Genomic DNA, 25,409 nt, shown 5'->3' on the forward strand with positions numbered 1-25,409 from the left:
AGGGTTCTCAGGATCATAAGCTTCTTCCTCAGATGAAGCATCCTTAGTACTGTTTGGTGCATTTTGCATTCCAGACAGACTTTGAGAAATCAGATTGACTTGTTGTGTCAATATTTTATTCTGAGCCAATATGGCATTCAGAGTGTCAATCTCAAGAACTCCTTTCTTCTGACTAGTCCCATTGTTCACAGGATTTCTTTCAGAAGTGTACATGAATTGGTTATTTGCAACCATTTCAATCAGTTCTTGAGCTTCAGTAGGCGTCTTCTTCAGATGAAGAGATCCTCCTGCAGAGCTATCCAAGGACATCTTAGATAGTTCAGAGAGACCATCATAGAAAATACCTATGATGCTCCATTCAGAAAGCATGTCAGAAGGACATTTTCTGATTAATTGTTTGTATCTTTCCCAAGCTTCATAGAGGGATTCTCCATCCTTTTGTCTAAAGGTTTGGACTTCCACTCTAAGCTTACTCCATCTTTGTGGTGGAAAGAATTTTGCCAAGAAGGCATTGACTAGCTTTTCCCATGAGTCCAGGCTTTCTTTAGGTTGAGAGTCCAACCATATTCTAGCTCTGTCTCTTACAGCAAAAGGGAATAGCATCAGTCTATAGACTTCAGGGTCAACCCCATTAGTCTTGACTGTGTCACAGATTTGCAAGAATTCAGCTAAAAACTGATGAGGATCTTCCATTGGAAGTCCATGGAACTTGCAATTCTGTTGCATTAGAGAAACTAATTGAGGCTTAAGCTCAAAGTTGTTTGCTCCAATGGCAGGGATAGAGATGCTTCTCCCATAAAAATCAGGAGTAGGTGCAGTAAAGTCACCCAGCACCTTCCTTGCATTGTTTGCATTGTTGTTGTTTTCTGCTGCCATGTTTTCTTCCTTGAAGAATTCGGTCAGGTCCTCTAAAGAGAGTTGTGCTTTGGCTTCTCTTAGCTTTCTCTTCAAAGTCCTTTCAGGTTCAGGATCAGCTTCAACAAGAATGCCTTTGTCCTTGCTCCTGCTCATATGAAAGAGAAGGGAACAAGAAAATGTGGAATCCTCTATGTCACAGTATAGAGATTCCTTTAAGTGTCAGAGGAAAAGAGAAATAGAAAGAAGAAGGAGAAGATAAATTCGAACTTTAGTTAGATAAGGTTCGAATTGTGCATTGAGAAGGAGTGGCACTCCATAAATAGAAGGATGTGGGAAGGAGGGAAGTTTATTTTCGAAAATCAAGTGAAAAATTTTGAAATTATTTTGAAAAACATTAATTAATTTTCGAAAATAAAAGTGGAAAAGAAATTAAGTGATTTTTGAAAAAGAATTTGAAATTAGAAATTAAGAAGATTTGATTGAAAGTTATTTTGAAAAAGATGTGGTTAAGAAGATATGAAAAAAAATGTGATTGAGAAGATATGATTTGAAAACTATTTGAAAAGATATGATTTTAAAAACAATTTGAAAAGATATGATTTTAAAAATTGATGACTTGCCTAACAAGAAAAGATATGATTCAAACATTAAAAACCTTTCTCAACAGAAAAGGTAACAAATTTGAGATGTTCAATCAAATCATTAATTGTTAGTAAGTATCTTTAAAAAGGAAAGAAATTGATTTTGAAAACATTTGATTGAAAAGATTTGATTTGAAAAAGATTTGATTTTGAAAAATTTGAAAAAAATTGATTTGAAAACAAAATCTTCCCCCTAGCACCATCCTGGCGTTAAACGCCCAGAATGGTATACATTCTGGCGTTTAACGCCCAAAATGCTACCTTTTTGGGCGTTAAACGCCCAACCAGGTACCCTGGCTGGCGTTTGAACGCCAGTCTGCCTTCTTCACTGGGCATTTTTGAATGCTCAGCTTTTTCTGTATAATTCCTCTGCAGTATGTTCTAAATCTTCAATTCTTTGTATCATTGACTTGAAAAGACACAAATTAAAATATTTTTGGATTTTTAATAATCAAAATGCAACAAGAATCAAATAACAATGCATGCAAGACACCAAACTTAGCAGTTTGTGTACTACTGACACTAACAATATGAGAATGCATATGAGACACAAAAAAAATACTTCAAGTCAATAGAATTCAAAGATTAGAACACAAAATATATGCATGGATTCGAAAAATATAACAAAGACATGCATTTGACACCAAACTTAAGATGAGACTCTAGACTCAAACAAGAAATATTTTTGGATTTTTATGGTTTTGTAATTTTTTTGTGATTTTCGAAAATTAAGTGGAAAAAGGTATCAAAATTCTTAATGAGAATTTCAGGAATCAGTGCAGTGCTAGTCTAAGACTCCGGTCCAGGAATTAGACATGGCTTCACAGCCAGCCAAGCTTTCAAAGAAAGCTTCGGTCCAAAACACTAGACATGACCAAGGTCAGCCAAACCTTAGCAAATCACTGCTCCAACAGCAAGATTGATACGAAATCAACAAGCTCTTGTGGTGATAAGTTGAAACCTCGGTCCAATCAGATTAGACATGGCTTCTCAGCCAGCCAGATTTCAACAAATCATCATGAAACTCTAGAATTCACCTTCAAGAATTTCGAAAAAAATACCTAATCTAAGCAACAAGATGAACCGTCAGTTGTCTAGCCTAAACAATCCCGGGCAATAACACCAAAAATTTGATGTTGTTGCCGGATCTTGGCTCTGATGTTACCAAAAGCTTGCTCAAAACATGAACAATCCCCGGCAACGGCGCCAAAAACTTGGTCGGCGAAATTGTGAACAATACTTTTTCACAACTCAAATAATCCCCGGTAATGGCTCCAAGAACTTGGTGGCTCAATACCATGGCATTACACAACTTCGCACAACTAACCAGCAAGTGCACTGGGTCGTCCAAGTAATAAACCTTACGTGAGTAAGGGTCGATCCCACGGAGATTGTTAGTATTGAAGCAAGCTATGGTCATCTTGTAAATCTTAGTTAGGCAAACTCAAATGTATATGATGATGATGAACGAAAATAACATGCAAGATAAAGATAGTGATACTTATGTATATCATTGGTGTAAGAGCTTCAGACAAGTGTATGAAGATGCCTTCCCTTCCGTCTCTCTGCTTTCCTACTGCCTTCATCCAATCCTTCTTACTCCTTTCCATGGCAAACTCGTGTAGGGTCTCACTGTTGTCAGCAGCTACCTCCCATCCTCTCAGTGAAAGCGATTGCATATGTCCTGTCACGGCATAGCGGAATTCATCTGTCGGTTCTCAATCAGGCCGGAATAGAATCCAGTGATTCTTTTGCGTTATCACTAACGCCCCGCCCTCAGGGTTTGAAGCACGTCACAGTCATTCAATCATTGAATCCTACTCAGAACACCACAGACAAGGTTAGACCTTCCGGATTCTCTTGAATGCTGCCATCAGTTCTTGCCTATACCACGAAGACTCTGATCTCACGGAATGGCTGGCTCGTTTGTCAGGCGAGCACTCGGTTGTCAGGCGATCAACCATGCATCGTGCAATCGGAAATCCAAGAGATATTCACTAAGCCTCAGATGCTTGTAGAACAAGAATGGTTGTCAGTCACCTTGTTCATAGGTGAAGAACAAGTGATATCTTGGTAAAAGAACAAGCGGAATTGAATGGAAGAACAATAGTAATTGCATTAATACTCGAGGTACAGCAGAGCTCCACACCCTTAATCTATGGTGTGTAGAAACTCCACCGTTGAAAATACATAAGAACAGGGTCTAGGCATGGCCGAATGGCCAGCCTCCCAAAGATCTAAGATAGCATAAAAGTGAAGATAGCTACCAAAGTCTACTAATACAATAGTAAAAGGTCCTATTAATAGTAAACTAGTAACCTAAGGTGTACAGAAATGAGTAAATGACATAAAAATCCACTTCCGGGCCCACTTGGTGTGTGCTTGGGCTGAGCAATTAAGGAAATTCGTGTAGAGACCTTTTCTGGAGTTAAACGCCAGCTCCCATGCCAGTTTGGGCGTTTAACTCCAACTTTTATTCCTGTTCCGGCGTTTAACGCTGGAATTCCTGAGGCCGGATTGCTTCGCGGGTTTGGGCCATCAGATCTTGGACAAAGTATGGACTATTATATATTGCTGGAAAGCCCTGGATGTCGACTTTCCAACGCCGTTGAGAGCGCGCCAATTGGGCTTCTGTAGCTCCAGAAAATCCACTTCGAGTGCAGGGAGGTCAGAATCCAACAGCATCTGCAGTCCTTTTTGGTCTCTGAATCAGATTTTTGCTCAGGTCCCTCAATTTCAGCCAGAAAATACCTGAAATCACAGAAAAACACACAAACTCATAGTAAAGTCCAGAAAAGTGAATTTTAAATAAAAACTAATAAAAATGTACTAAAATCTAACTAAAAGATATCAAAAACATACTAAAAACAATGCCAAAAAGTATACAAATTATCCGCTCATCAAATACATTGAAGGAGAAGAACATATGTTAGCTTAAGTAGCTCTGAGAACTCTGTGCCTTGCACTCTCACTCCTTGCTTCAAGCCCTGGCTGTTTTCCCTATTTATAGAGGGAGAAGCCTCCACGGTTGAAACCAAAAGAACCAAGCTAATCTTCTTCTTCTTCATGCAAACCGGTTCGGCCAGAGATTAAGGAGAAGTAACCGAATGCAATAACCAACATGCAATTACCTCTGGTTCTTCCTTGGTCACCAATAATTATCAATCTGAGCCTTCCATCTTGCCTTGCACTCCAAGATAGACTCCTAGCCTGTGATGCTTCATGATGATGACAGCTTCATCTGCTCCATCCTCTACCTCTTCCATCACGTAGCCACTATAGCTACCTCGTGTGGTAGTTGAGAAGAATCAGAGACAAGCCATCCCTCCAAGGATCTTCTTCCTCTGACCGAGATCTTTTTCTTCCATTTTTGGTATGGAGAGATTGAAATCTCTTCACCAAATCTTACCTTTCTTGGTTGAAGATCTTAGCCACAACATACTTTTTATTTTCTTTTTCTTGCCATCATTGTGATGGTCTTGTTGCTTTCTTTTCCTTCTTTTCGGTGGCTAGGCTTAGCTTCCATTCTTTTTCTGTTGAAGTGACTGAAAATGAAGAAGAAAGAGTAGATAGAGAGAGAAGAGAGAAAAATCAAAGCTATGAGTAATGAGTGTTAAAATAAATTAATTAAGACCAACTCCCCATGCTTTGTGTAGTAGCGTGTAAGCTACATTAAAGCCATCAAATCACTTTTCTCTTTCTCTTTCATATTTCCAATGCAAGTCAATTCAAGTTTTAATTGAATTTGAAATCCACCATAACTTGAAAGTGAGATCCGTTGGAAACTTAGAACTTTGCTTTTCTTTCATTGTAGGTTTCGGACCAAGCTTTGATCTTGGTAGCAAAGTTTTAATTGGGCTAGTAGTAATAGTAATCCATTTTGGCCCAAATAGAAATAACTTGCTTCAGCCAAAAATAATTAACACAATTTATTTCAAGGCTTAGTTACAAGAAACACATTTGGGCTTGCCAATTTTCTTTTCTTTCGGCCCAAACAAAACCTGCATAGCAAAAATTAATTTTAATCAACATATATGAATTAAAATCATATAATTAATTATATTAATAATGTTTGATCATCATAAATTAAATTAGAGTTTTCCAAACTCATCACACACACTAGCATTGAAATCTATATCACAAATACACAAAAGAAGTATGCACTTCACTCATTCTAGTGTGCTTGAGATACTTTAAATAAAACATGTAGGTTAAGATAAACAAACAAGTAGTAAAGAAGCATAAAAGCATTCAAGCAATAATCAAGTGATTGTAAATAGATAATGAATGGACATTGGTTGATGTGCAAGAGAATTCAATGAACTAAAGAAAATATGAATGTTACACATCGATCAATGACACATTTTGAGTTTTTGTTCGCATCACCTAATTGACATAAAGCGGGAGACATGAGTGATATGCAACTTAGGAAAATAGAGATATAAGGTGACATCAATCACAGAGCAAACATGGTCCACAAAGCTTAAAATTTTCAAAAAGATGTCACTAGATGAGCTTACAATCCAATTTCACAAATGAAGAATTATGCCAAAATGAATGGTTTCAAGTATGTGTAGAGCACATAATTAAACAATTAAGGATCAACATGTCATTAAGGCATAAGCATAACCTGGTAATCAAAACAATGATCAATATGAATGCATATTGGTGCACGAAATTGCAATCACACTTTTGCAATTCCACACAACTAACCAGCAAGTGCACTGGGTCGTCCAAGTAATACCTTACGTGAGTAAGGGTCGATCCCACGGAGATTGTCGGCTTGAAGCAAGCTATGGTTATCTTGTAATTCTTAGTCAGGATATCAATAATTCTCAGGTTTAATTGTGAAAAGTAGAAGAACATGAAATAAATACTTGTTTTGCAGTAATGGAGAACAGGTTGAGGTTTTGGAGATGCTCTATCTTCTGAATCTCTGCTTTCCTACTGTCTTCTTCTTCATACACGCAAGGCTCCTTCTCTGGCAAGCTGTATGTAGGGTTTCACCGTTGTCAATGGCTACCTCCCATCCTCTCAGTAAAAATGTTCAACGCGCTCTGTCACAGCACGGCTATTCATCTGTCGGTTCTCGATCATGTCGGAATAGAATCCAGTGATTCTTTTGCGTCTGTCACTAACGCCCCACAATTGCGAGTTTGAAGCTCGTCACAGTCATTCAATCCCTGAATCCTACTCAGAATACCACAGACAAGGTTTAGACCTTCCGGATTCTCAAGAATGGCCGCCAATGGATTCTAGCTTATACCACGAAGATTCTGATTAAGGAATCCAAGAGATATCCACTCAATCTAAGGTAGAACGGAGGTGGTTGTCAGGCACACGTTCATAGGTGAGAATGATGATGAGTGTCACGGATCATCACATTCATCAAGTTGAGGAACAAGTGATATCTTAGAATGGAAGCAAGCGTGATTGAATGAGAAACAGTAGTAATTGCATTAATCCATCAAGACACAGCAGAGCTCCTCACCCCCAACCATGGGGTTTAGAGACTCATGCCGTAAAAGGTACAATATGAAACGTGTAAAGTGTCATGAGGTAAAGATACAATGTCAAAAGGTCCTATTAATAGTGAACTAGTAACCTAGGATATACAGAAATGAGTAAATGACGTAAAAATCCACTTCCGGGGTCCACTTGGTGTGTGCTTGGGCTAAGCATTGAAGCTTTCATGTGTAGAGACTTTTTCTGGAGTTAAACGCCAGCTTTTGTGCCAGTTTGGGCGTTTAACTCCAATTTTTGTGCCAGTTCCGGCGTTAAACGCCAGGAATTCTGAAGCTGATTTGCAACGCCTGTTTGGGCCATCAAATCTCGGGCAAAGTATTAACTATTATACATTGCTGGAAAGCCCAGAATGTCTACTTTCCAACGCAATTAAGATCGCGCCAATTGGGCTTCTGTAGCTCCAGAAAATCCACTTCGAGTGCAGGGAGGTCAGAATCCAACAGCATCTGCAGTCCTTTTTGAGCCTCTGAATCAGATTTTTGCTCAGGTCCCTCAATTTCAGCCAGAAATTACCTGAAATCACAGAAAAACACACAAAATCATAGTAAATCTCAGAAAAGTGAATTTAAATAAAAACTAATAAAAACATACTAAAAACTAACTAAAATGTACTAAAAACATACTAAAAACAGTGCCAAAAAGCATATAAATTATCCGCTCATCACATATGATCAAGAAACACAATGCATTAAGATAAATGCATATCATCAACCATCAAGAAATTTTCTAGTCACGGTTAAAGGATGTAAATCACATGGTGGCCAAACACATGTAATTCAAAATATTTAGAATGCTTTGAAGGCAATTCACATGCACTTGGTACTCACAAATGTTAAGCATGAAAATTTCAATACCAAGCAACAAATTATAACCTCAATTTCACTCTAACAGTGAGTATTAACAAGAACAATGCTAAAATAGCATCAAGTCAGTAACCAGCAGCAATATCTTAGTAGAATCAGAAAATTAAATCAATAATCCAACACTTATCACCAAAATATAACATATCCTTGTCAACTAATCTACTAAGACAGAAAATTAACTAACTAACTAACTAATGAAGATGATAGTGGATGGTGAATGGTGGTGGTGGTTGAAGGAGAGAAAGAAAAAAAGAGAAGAGAAAAGAAGAAAAGAAGAAAGGAAATAGAGAGAAGAGAATAAAAGAAAAGTATGTAAGATAGGGGAGTCATGCGTACGCGGAAGGTCACGTATACGCGTGACATGGGAAAATGGGAGGTTGCGCATACGTGGAAGCCACGCGTACGTGCGACTTGGAATTGTCCAAACGCACGGTATTCGCACGACACTGGCACAACAAGGCAAATGTTCTGTCCAGGGGTGACGTGCGTACGCGTGGAGCAAGTGTACACGTGACTTTGGTTTTGTTTGTTTGTTTCTTTGTTTGTTTGTTGTGCGTTCATTGTGTAGAGGCACAACACTCGCACAAACCCCATTTGGTTCAGGGAAGGGGGGTCATGCATATGCTTGGGGAAAGCGTACACATGAGAAGGTGAACTTGTCGGGTCGTGCGTACGTGTAAGGCAGGCGTATGCGCGGCATGGTGCTCTGTTTTTAATGATTTTTCAACTTTTTACACCATATCAGGCATTCCAAACATCCAAAAAGTTACCTAAAGACTACCAAACCTTATTGATCATATTAAACTATCAAACAAACCTAACAAAACTAAAAAAAAGTGAAAATTAAGCTTAGGTACCAATATATACAAAAGAGAAAGTGGAAAGAATTTATCGTGGTGAGGTGTCTCCCACCTAACACTTTTAGTTATAGTCCTTAAATTGGACTTTTTGAAAAGCTCTTTGTCATGGTGGCTTATACTTATACCCATCTTTGAACTTCCAACAATGCTTGAATCTCCAAAATGCTCCATGATTACAACTTGATTGTACCAAGCATTGATGAAGTTCCAAATAAGCTAAGGGCTCCCAAAGTGGATCTTCCTTTTGTAATCTGGGGTCCTAAATCTTGTTTTCACACCCGTCTTCAAGTTGATTGTCAAAATTCTAATCGGGTGTCAAGCAATCCGAATTCTCATTCAATCTCACAAACATCTCCCTAGACCCAAGCAAGTGAGCTCTACACCAACGTTTGAATTTCAACTTTGAGCTTTCAACCATAATGAACTTTGAATTGTATTTCCAACCACTAACCATCCCTCTTTTTCTCTTAGAGCCACAAAGAGCTCTAAGTTGACCATCCGTCTAAAGTAAACCATATTCAAGCGGAATAAGAAAGCTAAGAGATATAAATTTTAGGTTTAATTACTCTGTTCGTCCCTATAGTTTTGCGAAATTTTCAATTAGGTCCTTATACTTTTTTTCTTTTAATTGGGTCCTTGCACCAATTTTTTTTTCAATTAGATCCCTCTTGGTAGTAATTGGCTTAAAATGTATAGGGACCCAACTAAAAAAATTAGTGTAGGGACTCAAATAAAAGGGAAAAAAGTGTAGGGACTCAATTAAAAAAATTTGGTGCAAGGACTCAATTAAAAGGAAAAAAAAGTATAGGGACCCAATTAAAAATTTTGTGAAACTATAGGGACCAATAGAGTAATTAAACCTAAATTTTACCCACTTGAATGGAAGAATAGATGGTAATGGCTTAGGGGTAGATGTCTCTAGTAAATAGGTCACAGTTCTTCCGGTTTCAAAATAAAACCTTTTCATTCAATTAAAATCATATTTCTCTCAAAATTGTCTTTCGCTTTAAACTCTTTATTGCAACCAATTATTTTTTCTTCAAAAACTAAACTCAATTAATTTCAATAAAAATCAATATATTTATAAATAAATAATTTTGTTCTTTAAATCTTTCTCAAAAGCTAAGTCTCTGCTCTTTTTTACTCAAAAATTCCGTTCAAAATACTCATTTAGTTATAATTAATTCCAAATCAAAATCCGACTATCAGAACTCAGTTGCATACTATCATATAACTCACATTTCAGCCAATTATTCAAAAACAACATCTCAATGCCTTATTTCTCAACATGGTCGAAGCACAACAACAAATCCAGCAGTAATTCAGCTAAAATTTCAACAGCCAACAATCACAGATTTGAGCAACAGACATCAACAGGCAACAATCCAACCACAAATATAAATTATTTCATAATTCTAACCGATTAAAGAGTCAAACTTTACCTCTATGAAGCCCAGAACATACACAAGATACTGGAGAAGGTTTCTAATCGGTCAAACAGAGCAAAATGTCGAAAACTCAGTGGGTTCCTTCCCTCTTTTGGTTCGGCCAAACTGGTTCCTGGTAGAAACAGCTCCACTTCGTGATTCTACCGAACAAAACACACGTCACCGCATAGAGGATGAAGATACGGTCACTTCTATTAGATCAGAATTTTTGTGGGGATCACGGACCTTAAGAAATCAAGCTCGGAAAGATGGAAAATCAACAAAAATCATCCATGCATGTCACAGCTGAACTAGAGGAGAGAGAGAGAGAGAGAGAAAAAAGATTTGTGCTTATATATAATGTGTAATTAGCGACTAATGTCACTTAATTAGATTGGGAAGGCATGTGTCGCGACACGTGGCGTATTAAGCGTTGCGTGTTGCGTTTTTGAGCTGCTGAGTCAGCGAGGTTAAATTTTTAAATATCTTGGAAGGTAATTAAGGTAATTGGATATAGTAAAAACTCAAATAATTATCTCAATTAATAGTATTTAATTAGAATAAAGATTGGGTAAATTACTAATGTAAATGATATTAGTAAAGCCGAGCTTTTTTTCAATCTTCCGAGTCCAATATCAAGTGACTGTCTTTTGTAAATCCCGTTAAATTAGCAAATAATTAGCCAATAAATTAATTTTTAATAAAGAAGATTAGAAATGTGAATATTATACTAAAGTAGGATAGAGCTCATCAAAACGAGAATTTTAACACTAATTTCAAAAAAATCGGTCCAAGATTAACCGAACGGGCCGAACGGATTGAACTGAGTCCAAACCAGGCCCGTGGGCCCAACCGGCCCAGCATTTAATGAACCCAAGCCACTCTTCTTCCCCATTCAGCAGAGGCAGTGCTGAAACACATTTGGGGGAAGAGAGAAACAAAGAACGTTTCCAACCCTTACAGTAAATTCAATTTGCCGTAACTCCTCCGTCCGAGCTCCGATCGCTGCACCGTTTGCAGCCACACGACCACCGCGTCGAGCTCTACGTTTCTACCGGAACAATTTAATAGGTAACTTGCTATTTTACCTTAGCCTCTTCTTCCCCAATTTTTGGAAAATTAAGTGGAGGTATTGAATTTCTTTGTTCTTTGATGTTTTAGGATCTAATTAGCACGAGGAAAAGGTTCACTCTTACTTATGTGAAGCTTGGGTAAGATGAAGAAACCATAATTCTATTTTAATTTCATTAAATTTGAGCTTTGAGTATTAAATTGGGTATATATGTATTATAAATGTGTATTAGGTTGTGAATAAATAATTGAAACTTGTAATTGTGAATATTGGAACTTGGAGGAAGCTAAGGCTAGAATTTATTGAGCTTTAGAGGGGCTGTCTTGATTTTAATTAAATTGCTTTGGTCGCTACGTAAAAATCGGTCAAGGTATGGTTTAGGTTTCTTGTATTTAATATGTAAGTGGTGCACGAAATTGCAATAACACTTTTGCAATCCCGCACAACTAACCAGCAAGTGCACTGGGTCGTCCAAGTAATACCTTGCGTGAGCAAGGGTCGATCCCACGGAGATTGTCAGCTTGAAGCAAGCTATGGTTATCTTGTAAATCTTAGTCAGGATAGCAGAAATTATCAGGATTGTTTGTGAAAAGCAAAAGAACATGAAATGGTTACTTGTTTTGCAGTAATGGAGAATAGGTTGAGGTTTGGAGATGCTCCATCTTCTGAATCTCTGCTTTCCTACTGTCTTCTTCTTCAGTCACGCAAGTCTCCTTCCATGGCAAGCTGTGTGTAGGGTTTCACCATTGTCAGTGGCTACCTCCCATCCTCTCATTGGAACGATTCCTAATGCCCTGTCACGGCACGGCATTCCATCTGTCGGTTCTCAATCAGACCGGAGTAGAATCCAGTGATTCTTTTGGCGTCTGTCACTAACACCCCGCCTTCAGGAGATTGAAGCACGTCACAGTCATTCAGTCATTGAATCCTACTCAGAATACCACAGACAAGGTTTAGACCTTCCGGATTCTCTTGAATGCCGCCATCAGTCTAGCTTATACCACGAAGATTCCGATAAAAGAATCCAAGAGATAACTACTTAATCTAAGGTAGAACGGAGGTGGTTGTCAGTCACACGTTCATGGTTGAGAATGATGATGATTGTCACGGATCATCACATTCATCCGGATTAAGAACAAGTATTATCTTAGAATGGAAGCAAGCATGATTGAATGAGAAACAATAGTAATTGCATTAATCCATCATGACACAGCAGAGCTCCTCACCCCCAACCATGGGATTTAGAGACTCATACTGTAGAAGAAAACGTGTACAATGTCATAAGGTCGCATTCGGTACTGATTACAAAGTCAAAAGGTCCTATAAGTAGTAAACTAGTATCCTAAGGTTTACAGAAATGAGTAAATGACAGAAAAATCTACTTCCGGGCCCACTTGGTATGTGCTTGGGCTGAGCATTGAAGCTTTTATGTGTAGAGACGTTTTCTGGAGTTAAACACCAGTTCTCATGCCAGTTTGGGCGTTTAACTCCAAGTTTTATGCCAGTTCCGGCGTTTAACGCTGGAATTTCTGAGGCCGGTTTGCTACGCAGGTTTGGGCCATCAAATCTTGGGCAAAGTATGGACTATTATATATTGCTGGAAAGCCCTGGATGTCTACTTTCCAACGCCGTTGAGAGCGCGCCAATTGGGCTTCTGTAGCTCCAGAAAATCCGCTTCGAGTGCAGGGAGGTCAGAATCCAACAGCATCTGCAGTCCTTTTCAGTCTCTGGATCAGATTTTTGCTCAGAACCTTCAATTTCAGTCAGAAAATACCTGAAATCACAGAAAAACACACAAACTCATAGTAAAGTCCAGAAAAGTGAATTTTAATTAAAAACTAATAAAAGTATAATAAAAACTCAACTAAAACTACCAAAAACATACTAAAAATAATGCCAAAAAGCATATAAATTATCCGCTCATCACAACACCAAACTTAAATTGTTGCTTGTCCCCAAGCAACTGAAAATCAAAATAGGATAAAAAGAAGAGAATACTATAGACTCCAAAATATCAAAGAAACATAGTTCCAATTAGATGAGCGGGACTAGTAGCTTTTTGCCTCCGAACAGTTTTGGCATCTCACTCTATCCTTTGAAGTTCAGAATGATTGGCATCTATGAGAACTCAGAACTCAGATAGTGTTATTGATTCTCCTAGTTAAGAATGATGATTCTTGAACATAGCTTATGTATGAGTCTTGGCTGTGGCCCAAAGCACTCTGTCTTCCAGTATTACCACCGGATACATACATGCCACAGACACATAATTGGGTGAACCTTGTTAGATTGTGACTCAGCTTTGCTAAAGTCCCCAATTAGAGGTGTCCAGGGTTCTTAAGCACACTCTTATTGCCTTGGATCACAACTCTATTTCTTTTCTTTTTCTTTTCTTTTCTCTTTTTTTTTTCGAAAAAAAAAATTTTTTTTTTTATATTCACTGCTTTTTCTTGCTTCAAGAATCAATTTGATGATTTTTCAGATCCTCAATAACAGTTCTCTTTCTCCTCATTCTTCCAAGAGCCAACAAATTTAACATTCTTAAAAACAACAAATTCAAGAGACATATGCACTGTTCAAGCATTCATTCAGAAAACAAAAAGTATTGTCACCACATCAAACTAATTCAACTAGTTTCAGAGATAAATTTCGAAATCCTGTACTTCTTGTTCTTTTGTGATTAAAGCATTTTTTTCTTTTAAGAGAGGTGATGGATTCATAGGACATTCATAACTTTAAGGCATAACTTTAATTTTATTAATTATGAATTAAAAACAAGACTCAAAAATAGATATAGAATGAGACTAGAAAAAACGAAAAATAAAAAACAAAATAAAGGAAAATAAAAAAAAAACGAAAAACAGAGGCTCCTAATGATAGAGGTTTTCACAGAGTTAGGACTCAACAACCTTGATTTTGAGAAGTGGATGCTCCCTCAGCTTGAGAGGAGAGCTTTTGGCGTTTCAACTCTTGGAGTTCACGCCCCTGCTTCTCTTGTTCCTTCAGCAATTTGCAGAGCATGCAGTTCTGATTCTGCTGTTCTTCCTTCAGTTGCTCCATAGTCTCTTGCAGCTTGTTAATAGATGCTTCTAGGCTGGACCAGTAGTCAATTCTTGGGAATTCAGGGAGGAATTCCTGCGCCCTCCTCTTGATGGAGTTGTCTTGCACTTGTCCTTCCATTGACTTCTTGGTGATTGGGTGTTCAATGGGTATGAACTCATCTACTCCCATCTTCACCCCAGCCTCTTTACAGAGCAAGGAAATCAAGCTTGGGTAAGCCAGTTTGGCCTCAGTGGAATTCTTATTTGCAATGGTGTAGATCTCACAAGCAATCACATGATGAACCTCCACTTCTTTTCCAAGCATAATGCAATGAATCATCACTGCTCTCTTGATGGTGACCTCAGAACGGTTGCTAGTGGGCAATATGGAACGCCCAATAAAGTCTAGCCAACCTCTTGCAATTGGCTTGAGGTCTCCCCTCTTGAGTTGGTTTGGGACACCCTTTGAATTGGTTATCCACTTAGTCCCAGGGAGGCATATGTCCTCTAGAACTTGATCCAACCCTTTATCTACTCTCAGCATCCTCCTATTGAAGGAATCAGGATCATCTTGTAGTTGAGGTAGTTTGAAGATTTCTCTTATTTTGTCCAGATGGAAGTACATAACTTTCCCTCTGACCATGGTTCTGTGGGTATGGTAAGCGGTTCCAGTCATTCTTTGCTTATCTGTTAGCCACAGATTTGAGTAGAATTCCTGAACCATGTTCCTTTCAACCTTTGTCTCAGGATTGGTCAGAACTTCCCAACCTCTGTTTCGAATTTGCTCTTGGATCTCCGGATATTCATCTTCTTTCAGATCAAATTTAACTTCCGGGATCACTGACCTCAGACCCATTATTTTGTGATAATGGTCTTCATGTTCTTTGATTAAGAACTTCTCTTCATTCCAAAGATTCTTTGGATTAGTCTCTTTCTTTCCTCTTGAGTTGGTTTGTTTTCCCTTGGGAGCCATGATCTTGATAGATTTTGGCTTAGTGATCACGGAAAAGCACACCAAACTTAGAGGTTTTGCTTGTCCTCAAGCAAAAAGAAAAGAAAGAAGAGAAGAGAGAGAGAGAGAGAGAGAAATTCGAATGGTGTGAGGAAAGAGGGGTGAGGAACGTTCATTTATAGAGTGGGGGGAGGAGAATTTCGAAAACAAAAGAGAGATTTGAAAGGAAATTTGAAAAGATTTTGAAAAAATTTGAGAAAAGGGTGAGTTTTGAAGAAGATTTGAGATTATTTTGAAATAGATTTGAAGAATGGTTTTGATTTGTGAAGATTTGAAAGTGAATGATGAAGGTTGAAGTGCATTTATGTAGAAGATTATGGGTAAAAAGAGGAAAGTTTGAAAAAAATTTGAGTTGAAAACAAAAATGTGGTCCCCCCACCTTTCTGGCGTTAAACGCCCAGAATGGTACCCATTCTGGCGTTTAACGCCCACTTGGCACCCTTTTTGGGCGTTTAACGCCCAGCCAGGTACCCTGGCTGGCGTTAAACGCCAGAAAACCTTCCTCACTGGGCGTTTTTCTGAACGCCCAGTGATGCTGCACACCTGGCGTTAAACGCCCAGAATGGTACCCATTCTGGCGTTTAACGCCCAAAATGGTACCATTACTGGCGTTAAACGCCCAGAATGGTACCCATTCTGGCGTTTAACGCCCAAATGCACCTTACTGGCGTTTTTTCGCCAGTAAGCTCATTTCTCTGCTTTTGAGCTGAATCCTTCTGTAACTCTGTGAATTCCTTCATTTTTGATATTTGCCTCTGTAAGAACAAATCATATAACCTACTAATGACTGGGTTGCCTCCCAGTAAGCGCTTCTTTACTGTCTTTAGCTGGACTTCCACTGAGAATCACTCAAGTCTTAGTTTTGAGCACTCCTGCTCAAAGTTTCCTTCAAGATAATGTTTGATTCTCTGTCCATTAACAATGAACTCTTATCAGAATCAATATCCTGAAGCTCAACATATCCATATGGTGACACTCCTGTAATCTCATATGGACCCCCCAACGGGATTTGAGTTTTCCTGGAAACAGTTTGAGCCTAGAGTTGAAGAGCAGAACTTTTTGTCCTGGCTCAAAGACTCTGGTTGACAATTTCCTGTCATGCCATTTCTTTGCCTTTTTCTTATAAATTTTTGCATTTTCAAAGGCATTGAGTCTGAACTCCTCTAGCTCATTCAGCTGTAGCAGTCTTTTTTCACCAGCTAACTGTGCATCCATGTTTAGGAATCTGGTTGCCCAGTAGGCTTTATGTTCCAGTTCCACAGGCAAATGGCAGGCCTTCCCATACACCAATTGGTATGGAGAGGTGCCTATAGGAGTCTTGAATGCTGTTCTGTATGCCCACAGAGCATCATCCAAGCTCTTTGCCCAATCCTTTCTTCGGGCCATTACAGTACGTTCTAGGATTCTTTTTAGTTCTCTGTTAGAGACCTCTGCTTGCCCATTTGTCTGTGGATGATACGGAGTTGCCACTTTGTGGCTAATTCCATATCTGACCATAGCAGAGTATAGTTGTTTATTGCAGAAATGAGTGCCCCCATCACTGATTAGCACTCTGGGAACGCCAAATCTGCTGAAAATGTTCTTCTGGAGGAATTTCAGTACGGTCTTAGTATCATTAGTGGGTGTAGCAATTGCTTCTACCCACTTAGATACATAGTCCACTGCCACCAGAATGTAAGTGTTTGAGTATGATGGTGGGAATGGCCCCATGAAGTCAATTCCCCATACATCAAACAGCTCTATCTCTAATATCCCTTGTTGAGGCATGGCATATCCATGAGGCAGGTTACCAGCTCTTTGGCAACTGTCACAGTTACGCACAAACTCTCGGGAATCTTTATAGAGAGTAGGCCAGTAGAAGCCACATTGGAGGACTTTAGTGGCTGTTCGCTCACTTCCAAAATGTCCTCCATACTGTGATCCATGGCAGTGCCATAGGATCCTCTGTGCTTCTTCTCTGGGTACACACCTGCGGATCACTCCGTCAGCACATCTCTTAAAGAGATATGGTTCATCCCAAAGGTAGTACTTGGCATCTGAAATTAATTTCTTTCTCTGCATGTAACTGTACTCTTTGGGTATGAACCTCACAGCTTTATAGTTTGCAATGTCTGCAAACCATGGAGCTTCCTGAATGGCAAATAATTGCTCATCTGGGAAAGTCTCAGAAATCTCAGTAGAAGGGAGGGACGCCCCAACTACTGGTTCTATCCGGGACAGATGATCAGCCACTTGGTTCTCTGTCCCTTTTCTGTCTCTTATTTCTATATCAAACTCTTGCAGAAGCAACACCCATCTTATAAGTCTGGGTTTTGAATCCTGCTTTGTGAGTAAGTATTTAAGAGCAGCATGGTCAGTGTACACAATCACCTTTGAACCCACTAAGTAGGATCTAAACTTGTCAATGGCATAGACCACTGCAAGTAATTCTTTTTCTGTGGTTGTGTAATTCTTCTGTGCATCATTTAGAACACGGCTAGCATAATAAATGACATGCAGAAGTTTGTTATGCCTCTGTCCCAACACTGCACCAATGGCATGATCACTGGCATCACACATTAATTCAAATGGTAATGCCCAATCTGGTGCAGAGATGACTGGTGCTGTGACCAGCTTAGCTTTTAGGGTCTCAAATGCCTGCAGACACTGTGTGTCAAACACAAATGGTGTGTCAGCAGCTAACAGGTTACTCAGAGGTTTAGCAATTTTCGAAAAATCCTTGATAAACCTTCTGTAGAATCCTGCATGCCCCAGAAAGCTTCTGATTGCCTTAACATTGGCAGGTGGTGGTAATTTTTCAATTACCTCTACCTTTGCCTTATCCACCTCTATTCCCTGCTTGAAATTTTGTGCCCAAGGACAATTCCTTCAGTCACCATAAAGTGACATTTCTCCCAGTTTAAAACCAGGTTAGTCTCTTGGCATCTTTTCAGGACAAGTGATAGGTGGTTAAGACAGGAGCTGAATGAGTCTCCATATACTGAAAAGTCATCCATGAAGACTTCCAGAAATTTCTCTACCATATCTGAGAAGATAGAGAGCATGCACCTCTGAAAGGTTGCAGGTGCATTGCACAGACCAAAAGGCATTCTTCTGTAGGCAAACACGCCTGAAGGGCAGGTGAATGCTGTTTTCTCTTGGTCCTGAGGATCTACTGCAATTTGATTGTAGCCTGAATAGCCATCCAAAAAGCAGTAATAGTCATGACCAGCTAGTCTTTCTAGCATTTGGTCTATGAATGGTAAAGGAAAATGATCCTTTCTGGTGGCTGTATTGAGCCTTCTGTAGTCAATACACATGCGCCACCCTGTGACTGTCCTTGTAGGAACCAGTTCATTTTTTCATTTTGAACCACTGTCATGCCTCCCTTTTTGGGAACAACTTGGACAGGGCTCACCCAGGGCTATCAGAAATAGGATAAATGATCCCAGCCTCTAGTAATTTAGTGACCTCTTTCTGCACCACCTCCTTCATGGCAGGATTTAGCCTCCTCTGTGGTTGGACCACTGGTTTGGCATTATCCTCCAACAGGATCTTGTGCATGCATCTAGCTGGGCTAATGCCCTTAAGATCACTTATGGACCACCCAAGAGCTGTCTTGTGTGTCCTTAGCACTTGAATTAGTGCTTCCTCTTCCTGTGAATTTAAAGCAGAGCTTATAATCACTGGAAAAGTGTCACCCTCTCCCAGAAATGCATATTTCAAGGATGATGGTAATGGTTTGAGTTCAGGCTTGGGAGGCTTATCCTCCTCCTGAGGAATTTTCGAAAATTCCTTTACTTCCTCTAGTTCTTCTTGATCAGGTTGAGCATCTTTGAAGATGTCCTCAAGCTCTGATTCTAGGCTTTCAGCCATATTGATCTCTTCTACCAGAGAATCAATAATGTCAACGTCCATGCAGTCTTCTGGTGTGTCTGGATGCTGCATAGCTTTCACAGCATTCAACTTGAACTCATCCTCATTGACTCTCAGGGTTACTTCCCCTTTATGTACATCAATGAGAGTTCATCCAGTTGCTAGGAAAGGTCTTCCTAGAATGAGAGTTGCACTTTGTGCTCCTCCATTTCCAGCACCACAAAGTCAGTTGGAAAGGCAAATGGCCCAACCTTGACAATCATGTCCTCTATTATGCCTGATGGGTGTTTAATGGAACCATCAGCAAGCTGGAGGCATATCCTGGTTGGTTTGACTTCTCCAGTCAACCCAAGCTTTCTGATAGTGGATGCAGGTATTAGATTGATGCTTGCTCCAAGATCACATAGGGCTATCTTGGTGCAGGCGCCTTCTAATGTGCAGGGTATCATAAAGCTTCCAGGATCTTGAAGCTTTTCTGGTAAGCTTTTCAAAATGACTGCACTGCATTCTTCAGTGAGAAACACTTTTTCAGTTTCTCTCCAATCCTTCTTATGGCTTAAGATCTCTTTCATGAACTTAGCATAAGAGGGTATTTGCTCAAGTGCCTCTGCAAACGGAATCTTTATTTCAAGAGTCCTTAGATAGTCTGCAAAGCGGGCAAATTGCTTATCCTGTTCCGCTTTGCGGAGTTTCTGAGGATAAGGCATCTTGGCTTGATATTCTTCAACCTTAGATGCTGCAGGTTTATTCCTTACAGAAATGGTTGAAGAGGCCTTGTTAGGGGGATAATCATCAGAACTCTCAGGTGCCTGATTCTCCTTGGGCGTTTGAACGCCAGGAGTGGATGAAGTTTGGGCGTTAACGCCAACTTCTCCCCCTTTTCTGGCGTTTGAACGCCAGAACTGGGCAGGGAATGGGCGTTTAACGCCAGCTTTCCTCCCTGTTCTGGCGTTTGAACGCCAGTATTGGGCAAGGAATGGGCGTTTAACGCCAACTTTCCTTCCCTTTCTGGCGTTTGAACGCCAATAATATTCCTCTCTAGCTCTTACTGTCCTCAGAGGGATTTTGAACAGTGGCTTGGTTATCCTCTGTCAACTGTTCCTTAATTGACTTCTTGCTCTTTGAGCAGTGGCATTCAGTGTTTTCCCACTCCTCAGTTGAACTGCTTGACATTCTTCTGTTATTTGTTTAGATATTTGCTGTTTTGCTTGATTCAACTGCATTCTATGCTCTTGTTAGCAACCTTAGTATCATGGAGCATTTCTTTAAATTCTGCTAACTGTTCTGTCATCAGGAGCAATTGTTGATTAAGCTCATTCATCTGTTCTTGAGGATCAGGATCATTGACTACTGCCATGACCTCTTCTTGTGGAACGAATTCCTTGCTAGAATATAAGTATTGGTTTCTAGCAACAATGTCTATAAGCTCTTGAGCTTCTTCAATTGTCTTTCTCATGTGTATAGATCCACCAGCTGAGTGGTCTAAAGACATCTGAGCTTTTTCTGTAAGCCCATAGTAGAAGATGTCTAACTGTACCCACTCTGAAAACATTTCAGAGGGCATTTTCTGAGCATACCTCTATACCTCTCCCAGGCATCATAAAGGGATTCATTATCCTCTTGTTTAAAGCCTTGGATGTCTAGCCTTAGCTGTGTCATCCTTTTTGGAGGGTAAAATGATTCAGGAATTTTTCTGATAACTGTTTCCATGTCTTTATGCTTGCTGTAGGTTGGTTATTCAACCACCTTTTTGCTTGATCTTTTACAGCAAATGGAAACAGTAACAGTCTGTAGACATCCTGATTACCTCTTTATCATGTATTGTGTCAGCAATTTGTAAGAACTGTGCCAGAAACTCAGTAGGTTCTTCCTCTGGAAGACCGGAATACTGGCAATTTTGCTGCACTATGATAATGAGTTGAGGGTTTAGCTCAAAGCTGCTTGCTTTGATGGGAGGTACACAGATGCTACTCCCATATGCAGCTGTACTGGGGTTGGCATAGGACCCCAGAGTCCTTCTGGACTGGTTAATTCCACTTAAGTCCATAATGGACAAAAGGGAAATGATAATAATTGCAAAGAGATAAATTTTGTTTGTTTGTTTTTTTTTTGAAATAACCGAAAAATAAAAATAAAAACAAAAAGGAAATTTAAAATAAAAATTCGAAAATCAAAAGGAAATAAAATAAGATTTCGAAAATTAGAAAGAAAATAAGATCAAAGCAAATTGAGAACTGAATCAATTAGTTAATTAAAAAGATTTTGAAAACAGCAATTAAGAAGATATGATTGAAAAGTTTTTATGAAAAGATTTGATTTTTTAAAAAAAAAAGGAAAGAGAAAAACACAAAATGACACCAAACTTAAAATTTTAGAAAATCAAACACTATTTTTTTCGAAAATTTTAAAGGAAAAACACAAAGAGGACACCAAACTTAGAACTTTTATGATCAAAAAGGGACTAAGAACATGCAAAAATCGAAAATCAAAAAGAAAAACAAAAGCATGCAATGACACCAAACTTAAAATATGAAACTAGACTCAACTAAAAGACTCTAAACCAACAAAAATAAACAGTCCTAATCTAAGCAACAAGACAAGCCGTCAGTTGTCCAAACTCGAACAATCCCCGGCAACGGCGCCAAAAACTTGGTGCACGAAATTGCAATAACACTTTTGCAATCCCGCACAACTAACCAGCAAGTGCACTGGGTCGTCCAAGTAATACCTTGCGTGAGCAAGGGTCGATCCCACGGAGATTGTTGGCTTGAAGCAAGCTATGGTTATCTTGTAAATCTTAGTCAGGATAGCAGAAATTATCAGGATTGTTTGTGAAAAGCAAAAGAACATGAAATGGTTACTTGTTTTGCAGTAATGGAGAATAGGTTGAGGTTTGGAGATGCTCCATCTTCTGAATCTCTGCTTTCCTACTGTCTTCTTCTTCAGTCACGCAAGTCTCCTTCCATGGCAAGCTGTGTGTAGGGTTTCACCATTGTCAGTGGCTACCTCCCATCCTCTCATTGGAACGATTCCTAATGCCCTGTCACGGCACGGCATTCCATCTGTCGGTTCTCAATCAGACCGGAGTAGAATCCAGTGATTCTTTTGGCGTCTGTCACTAACGCCCTGCCTTCAGGAGATTGAAGCACGTCACAGTCATTCAGTCATTGAATCCTACTCAGAATACCACAGACAAGGTTTAGACCTTCCGGATTCTCTTGAATGCCGCCATCAGTCTAGCTTATACCACGAAGATTCCGATTAAAGAATCCAAGAGATAACTACTTAATCTAAGGTAGAACGGAGGTGGTTGTCAGTCACACGTTCATGGTTGAGAATGATGATGATTGTCACGGATCATCACATTCATCCGGATTAAGAACAAGTATTATCTTAGAATGGAAGCAAGCATGATTGAATGAGAAACAGTAGTAATTGCATTAATCCATCATGACACAGCAGAGCTCCTCACCCCCAACCATGGGTTTAGAGACTCATACTGTAGAAGAAAACGTGTACAATGTCATAGGTCGCATTCCGTACTGATTACAAAGTCAAAAGGTCCTATAAGTAGTAAACTAGTATCCTAAGGTTTACAGAATGAGTAAATGACAGAAAAATCCACTTCCGGGCCCACTTGGTGTGTGCTTGGGCTGAGCATTGAAGCTTTTATGTGTAGAGACGTTTCTGGAGTTAAACGCCAGTTCTCATGCCAGTTTGGGCGTTTAACTCCAAGTTTTATGCCAGTTCCGGCGTTTAACGCTGGAATTTCTGAGGCCGGTTTGCTACGCAGGTTGGGCCATCAAATCTTGGGCAAAGTATGGACTATTATATATGCTGGAAAGCCCTGGATGTCTACTTTCCAACGCCGTTGAGAGCGCGCCAATTGGGCTTCTGTAGCTCCAGAAAATCCGCTTCGAGTGCAGGGAGGTCAGAATCCAACAGCATCTGCAGTCCTTTTCAGTCTCTGGATCAGATTTTTGCTCAGAACCTTCAATTTCAGTCAGAAAATACCTGAAATCACAGAAAAACACACAAACTCATAGTAAAGTCCAGAAAAGTGAATTTTAATTAAAAACTAATAAAAATATACTAAAAACTAACTAAAAGATACTAAAAACATACTAAAAACAATGCCAAAAAGTGTACAAATTATCCGCTCATCACGAAAGCTAAGAGAAGCTAAGGCATAACTCTCTATAGAGGATCTAACAGAAATCTTCAAAGAAGAAGACATGGCAGTCGAAAACAACAACAATACCAACAATGCAAGGAAGGTGCTGGGTGACTTTACTGCACCTACTCCTGACTTCTATGGGAGAAGCATCTCTATCCCTGCCATTGGAGCAAACAACTTTGAGCTTAAGCCTCAATTAGTTTCTCTAATGCAACAGAATTGCAAGTTCCATGGACTTCCATTGGAAGATCCTCATCAGTTTTTAGCTGAGTTCTTGCAAATCTGTGACACTGTCAAGACTAATGGGGTTGACCCTGAAGTCTACAGACTTATGCTATTCCCTTTTGCTGTAAGAGACAGAGCTAGGATATGGTTGGACTCACAACCTAAAGAAAGCCTGAACTCTTGGGAAAAGCTATTCAATGCCTTCTTGGCAAAGTTTTTTCCACCTCAAAAATTGAGTAAGCTTAGAGTGGAAGTCCAAACCTTCAGACAGAAGGAAGGAGAATCCCTCTATGAAGCTTGGGAAAGATACAAACAATTGATCAGAAAGTGTCCCTCTGACATGCTTTCTAAATGGAGCATCATAGGTATTTTCTATGATGGTCTGTCTGAACTGTCCAAGATGTCATTGGATAGTTCTGCTGGAGGATCTCTTCATCTGAAGAAGACGCCTACAGAAGCTCAAGAGCTCATTGAAATGGTTGCAAATAACCAATTCATGTACACTTCTGAAAGGAATCCTGTAAACAATGGGACGAATCAGAAGAAAGGAGTTCTTGAGATTGATACTCTGAATGCCATATTGGCTCAGAACAAAATATTGACTCAGCAAGTCAATTTGATTTCTCAAAGTCTGTCTGGAATGCAAGCTGCACCAGGCAGTACTAAGGACGCTTCATCTGAAGAAGAAGCTTATGATCCTGAGAACCCTTCAATGGAAGAGGTGAATTACATGGGAGAACCTTATGGAAACACCTATAATTCTTCATGGAGAAATCATCCAAATCTCTCATGGAAGGATCAACAGAGACCTCAACAAGGTTTCAACAACAATAATGGTGGAAGAAACAGGTTTAGCAATGGCAAGCCTTTTTCATCATCTTCTCAGCAATAGACAGAGAATTCTAAGCAGAGCCACTTTGACTTAGCAACCATGGTCTCTGATCTAATCAAAACCACTCAAAGTTTCATGACTAAAACAAGGTCCTCCATTAAAAACTTGGAGGCACAAGTGGGACAGCTGAGCAAGAAAATTACTGAACTCCCTCCTAGTACTCTTCTAAGCAATACAGAAGAGAATCCAAAAGGAGAGTGTAAGGCCATCAACATGGCCGAACTTGGAAAGGAGGAAGAGGCAGTGAACGCCACTGAGGAAGACCTCAATGGACGTCCACTGGCCTCCAATGAGTTCCCTAGTGAGGAACCATGGGAATCTGAGGCTTACACTGAGACCATAGAGATTCCATTGGATTTACTTCTGCCATTCATGAGCTCTGATGAGTATTCTTCCTCTGAAGAGGATGAATATGTCACTGAAGAGCAAGTTGCTAAGTACCTTGGAGTAATCATGAAGCTAAATGACAAGTTATTTGGTAATGAGACTTGGGAAAACGAACCTTCTTTGCTTACCAAGGAACTGGATGACTTGTCTAGGCAGAAATTACCTCAAAAGAGACAGGATCCTGGGAAGTTTTCAATACCTTGTACCATAGGCACCATGACCTTTAAGAAAGCTCTGTGTGACCTAGGGTCAAGCATAAACCTCATGCCTCTCTCTGTAATGGAGAAGCTAGGGATATTTGAGGTGCAAGCTGCAAGAATCTCACTAGAGATGGCAGACAATTCAAGAAAACAAACTTATGGACTTGTAGAGGATGTTCTAGTAAAGATTGAAGACCATTACATCCCTGCTGATTTCATAGTCCTAGAGACTGGGAAGTGCATGGACGAATCCATCATCCTTGGCAGACCCTTCCTAGCCACAGCAAAGGCTGTGATTGATGTGGACAGAGGAGAATTGATCATTCAAGTGAATGAAGAATCCTTTGTGTTTAAGGCTCAAGGATATCCCTCT

General features: G+C 39.6%; 2 non-coding genes across 2 annotated transcripts; both read left to right on the plus strand.

Moving 5' to 3' along the window:
- Positions 1–363: 363 nt before the first annotated feature.
- LOC130978574 (small nucleolar RNA R71) lies at positions 364–471 on the plus strand. Its single transcript, XR_009086197.1, has one exon. It is a non-coding gene; the product is annotated as a small nucleolar RNA R71 (small nucleolar RNA).
- A 20,230-nt stretch (positions 472–20,701) lies between these two features.
- LOC130978438 (small nucleolar RNA R71) lies at positions 20,702–20,807 on the plus strand. The gene has a single exon (XR_009086082.1). It is a non-coding gene; the product is annotated as a small nucleolar RNA R71 (small nucleolar RNA).
- Positions 20,808–25,409: the final 4,602 nt, after the last annotated feature.

The sequence above is a fragment of the Arachis stenosperma genome, chromosome 4 (assembly GCF_014773155.1).
Source record: "Arachis stenosperma cultivar V10309 chromosome 4, arast.V10309.gnm1.PFL2, whole genome shotgun sequence".
Taxonomy (NCBI): Eukaryota; Viridiplantae; Streptophyta; class Magnoliopsida; order Fabales; family Fabaceae; genus Arachis; species Arachis stenosperma.